A 5,595-nucleotide genomic window follows, 5' to 3' on the forward strand; every position below is an offset into this window, starting at 1 on the left:
ACAAAATTAATTTCCAAATGTTTCTTGATGTCTAATCCAAAGGAGGTATTGGTTTATGGTTTGATACAGTTCAACAATCCAAGTGGATTCAAATGGAATAAATGATAATGACAGACATAAATTATTCTCTCAGAGGAGAAGAACATAGGAATATAAATATTAAAATTTAAGATGAATAAGAATTACATAAGAAATATAGGCTTATCTTATTTAAATATAACTGCAAACATCTTATAAAAAAATAGAAATAAATAAAAGGTCTAAGACCAGAATTATAGTGAAGGAAGGCATTGTCTTTTCGGAAATGTATCATTAATAAGCTTGAGTTTAATGTAAATATTTGATGAATAGCTTTCCCTCTCACTAACTTCTCTTTCGATCTGTCATTATCAGTACCCATATCAATAGACAGATGAATTCAAATTTATATAATAAAATCTTTAAAAGAGAGGAAATACAAAACACAAATATACAGAAGACTGAAGTCAAGTAATAAAAAACAAATAAAAATAATCATATGAATTCCCCTATGCTGTTTAATACTAAAATAATAAGCCTACATATTAACTGTTGATATTCATATCTCTTAAAAGCATGAATAGTGTTATTAGGGGTTGCCTATTGTATAACGGAATTAGTTGTATATATAGCTCCACGGTATGATACCAATAGGTACACTGTCCTCCTTACTTCCACAACAAAACAAATTAAAAATTTAGCCAAGTGATACCATGTTAATCTAATTGTATCCGGGTAGCAAACCCAGATACCTTTTAAATGTTTTGTTAAAGTAAGCCTCCATGCTTCATCCCTCTGATTGGACCGTTAGATGATGGTTACTGGATTAGTGAAAGCTTGGAGGTAATAATAGTCAACTAATGACCTATCATTAATTATATCTCCATGGTCAAGGATAGAGTATGTTTTGAATTAGTCACAGAAGTATGGTAAACATAGGCTAAGTAAAGGTTAATAAAGTAGAAATTTTGCTACTACTGGTAATTACCACTAAACGTATTCCTGACATGTAGCACGCTAGCTTCAACAGACGTTTTTTTTTTCCTACAATGGTCATGCTGCCTTCTTTGCAACCTTTCGCCAATTATGCATACTATTATCATGATAAGCCAAAATAAACCCCCGGTGAAATCACCCGAGAAATAAACTTAGTTCATCCAAAAAAGTGTTACCTTCGTTTTACGGGTATAGCCTTTGTCCCGTGTGAAAAGATATGTAATGCGTGTCAGCTACAGATAATAGCTACAGTTCATTGCTCATTTAAGAAAAGTAAAAATATTTTTATGAAAATGATACTAATAATTAATAATTTCCAACTAGGTAAGTTTCACTATTAGTGTAAGTATGTAATAAGTCATGACATGACATGACCTGATATAACCTGACAGCACATGTCATTTCACTACTTTGCCATATGGAAACTGAAGTCTTTTATCTGTGATGCTAACACTGGACCTTAATAAGATTTAGGTCTATATAATTAGAATAATAGTCTTTATGCATAAACAACAAACAATAAAGTTATTCTTGTACTATGGTATATATTGAACCATAAATTTCTGGCTATAATAAATTCTATTAAAGTAGGCTATATTTAAAAATGTAAATAACATACGATTAAAGTGATGACTTAAATGCACCATTATATATCATAACAATCTATACAAATAATAATAAGTGTTTGTATAATTGTTAATCTCATCTAAGCCTGGTTCTCTTGAGAGCGCTAGTATTCCGGATCGGGAGTTAACCGTTAGCGCTCACCGTTAGCACCTGTGTGAGAACGTCCAATCGGTTAGCCCTAACCGTTAGCTGTATCCGGATACCGCTAACGGTTAGCAGGCGCTATCGGTTAGCAAGTGAGCACATGTCTATCATCAACCAATCACATGTACGCGTTTACAATTTCCCATTTCTTATTTGCTAGTGATTCGATCATCATTATTCTTGGTATCCGGATCGGGAATTTCTCGAATGGACGTACGGCAGCTAACGGATAGCATGATCCGGATACTGCTAACCGTTAGCAGCTGTGTGAGAAAATAGCCATAGAGTTTGTTAATTATTACTTGTCTTCTTCGTGCCATAAGGTAAAATACAGCATTTATTATTAAGTGATTATAATTATTATATACTACAATAATTTGAGATTTAACAAATTTAAACTTAAATGTTATTGCTTTTTGACAATTAGAAAATCCCGGCAGTGTATATAAAATATAATTATTATTATTTAATTAAAATTTCATATAATTATCTATTAATATACATTATAATAATTTTATATATCTAGTCTAAATTGTATACCGCTTATTGACTGAAAAAAAAATTACTAGTGTTTTCGGAATATGTTCAATATAAAAATTTTGATATACTGTATGTTAGAGTGATTATATGAACAATAGGAAAATAAGGCTATGACTACCGGAAGGTGAGTTGAAGGCAGGAAGAGATAATACCGTCAGTTGAGCAAGAACTTAACGTAAAATCAACTTGGTAATCCCTGGTATCATTAACGACTGACCTTCTGACCCTGGTAAAATGGCTGGCTTATCTTGAAGCAGACTACAACATACCCTCACAACCAATCAAAAACATGAGAAACACCTTTACAACAAAATCTTCCCTCACAAAGTAAGTCTGGTCTTTAACGATTATAGATTGAGAAATAAATATTAGTATTTTAGTCTTAATACATACCTTTACAATAAATACACACACAAAAAAAAAACCCCTTTCTTTGAATCCTCTTTTAGATGATACAGATAATCCAATCAAAGCCACATACTGTAAACTGTAAATCCATTTGAAATTAATTCCCACGCGTTCCCCATCCTTATAAACTCCTTTCACATTTTCTGACTTGTACATTTCTTAGTTTCCTAAACTAGAATTAGAATAGATCTAGACTAAAAAAAAAATTACCGGTATCTATAATAATATACTTGAAAAATTATACTTAGTACTAACAAACTCCATGTATTTATTTTAAATTTATTTAATATATTTTCTTGGATGATCCATTCACATCAAAAAATGTATACCTATTGATTGCTTGAAGTTTAAAAACAAAATATAAAAAATACCGAAATAAATATAAAAAGCACAACAGTCAGAAAGTCTACAGAAAATTGAACTCCAACGAAAAACAAATTAAAACTTAATGTATACGGTCTCCTCTTCGTCTGTAGCGACTGTCCCCATAAGGAATTCCTCACATTTAAATTTATATGTACTACACATTATTATTTGTGGATAATTTACAGCTTACCCTAATCGGTCTAGACATGTAGCATGTGGTGAGGAGGTTGGTTGGGGGGGGGGGGAAGACAGAGTTGTGGTTGAAGTCTACTGTTGTTTTTAGTTAGCTAGATGAAAAAAGTTAACGAAAAAAAAAAAACCATTTTTAAAATTATTATTTATACTTGAAGGAGCAGTACCACTTGTGGCACCCCTAGGTTTACATCAAACGAAATCATATGAAATGCCTAAATTTTTTTGCCGTAAAACGGTCAAACAAAATAAAAAACATACAATGGAAACACAGATATTAATAACTTGATTGAATGAATATGAGGAAATATTTTAGGGGTGATTGGATGTCAACAGGACTTGGGCCTCAACCCAAAAATGGGTATAGTTGTCATTTTACATCATAGATAATTACAGATAAGTACTATTATTTATCTTATGAATGTCCAAAGTACACCACACCAGATTGTGGGATATAAATTGAAGGTAAAACCGAACCGGTCAAATCAAGAATGGTGGAGTTGCATTAATGCATGATGCAACTTTTTAACAATGGTGGCTCACTGTTTTAAAGATAATACTGTCATAACGAGTTGTGTATCTAAGTCTTGCAGAGGAGGGTTTTGTGGGGGGGGGGCGCAATGGTGAAATGGGGGTGGCCTAATGATTAGGTGAGGGTGCGTTAGCTCTTAGAATAAGGTGATTTGAGGTAATTTTAACAACTTCAGCATGATATTTTTTTTGGGGAGGGGGAAGTTTTTTTTTTTTTTTTGGTGTTTGCACTCCGCGCACCCCTAGATACGCCACTGGTGATAACACATGGAAAACCCTTAAAAAATCAGAAAATGAAACATTAAATTGATAAAATAACTTATGATGATACATCAACAAGAAAAAAAACAACTTTTTGATTACTTTTTGAACTACAAAAAAACTGACTATTACCAAAAACAGCATAATTCATGTGTCAATTATTACTACTGGTAGGGAATTTTTTTCTTAATCTAATTAATTTTTTCTTAATCTAATTTTTAATTAAACGATAAAAACTTGCTTAAATAGAACAATTTCGATGATACATTTCTCCAGTTTATGTATTAAAGGGAAATTTTTATTTTGTATATTTAGAATCACATCAAAGTATTTAATAAATTTCTTTTTTGATTACTTATTGAACTACAAAAAAACTGACCATTACCAAAAACAGCATAATTCATGTGTCCATTATTACTACTGGTAGGGAATTTTTTTCTTAATCTAATTTTTTAATTAAACGATAAAAACTTGCTTAAATAGAAAAAGTATGCGAATTAGATGATAAATTTCTCCAGACAGTTTATGTATTAAAGGGAAATTTTTATTTTGTATATTTAGAATCACATCAAATTATTTAATAAATTTCCACTATTTTATTAAATTACATTTTTTATCTGCTTGGTTGGTCTAACCACCATGGGGATAATTTTCTGATTCGGAGATAATTATTTTGTAATTAAATTTAAGAAACATTCTTAATATTAAGGCAAATAAACTGTTAAAACTGATACATTAAAATAATAATACAAAAAAAAAATTACATACTTTTTAGCACTCTTTTACAAAATTTGTAATCTTTCGCTTCATGTTTGTTTTTATAATCATAATCCTGATTACGCTTGATTGAGCATTTTTATGCCGTTTACAAATATTCCTGTTTTTAACCCTAAAAACCTTTATATTGAGAAACTGTGTTTGTCTGTCATCAGACGACCAGCCAAGTAAAACTATTGTAAAATCCCATTCAGGTAAAAAGACTTTGTTACCCAGGAAACAATTATATCTTGCCTAGGGGATGGAATTAAGAATCAGAGGTCATTGCCCATAAGTTGGATCCTGAACTTGTAGTATGCATCAATATCAACAGACAAATTTTTGAAAAAAAAACCTGAAATTCATTTTCTCTGAATGCAAGTGTTGAATTAATTATGGAATAATTTTTTAGAAGCCCATATAATATCTGAGACTTTACAACAATGAAAATGTAGTAAATACCCAAATTTCTTTAAAATATTTAATGATTAATATAGTCTTAAAAAATTGTTGTACATGTAGGCCTACATGTATTTATTTATACACACATATAAGTACATATATTTATTCATTTATTGTATTTATCTTATATATTATTATTAACATTTCATTATTTATATATTTATTCATATATTCATTTATACATATTTATTTAATTTATCTAATAAGTTTTACATATTAATTTAAGTACTTTATTGCTGTTATTGTTGTACCATATGTTCTAGTATTCATTTATACACACACATACGGTATATA

This window comes from Anneissia japonica, unplaced genomic scaffold, assembly GCF_011630105.1.
Source record: "Anneissia japonica isolate Jap-2015-1 unplaced genomic scaffold, ASM1163010v1 scaffold287754_len4335492_cov202, whole genome shotgun sequence".
NCBI lineage: Eukaryota > Metazoa > Echinodermata > Crinoidea > Comatulida > Comatulidae > Anneissia > Anneissia japonica.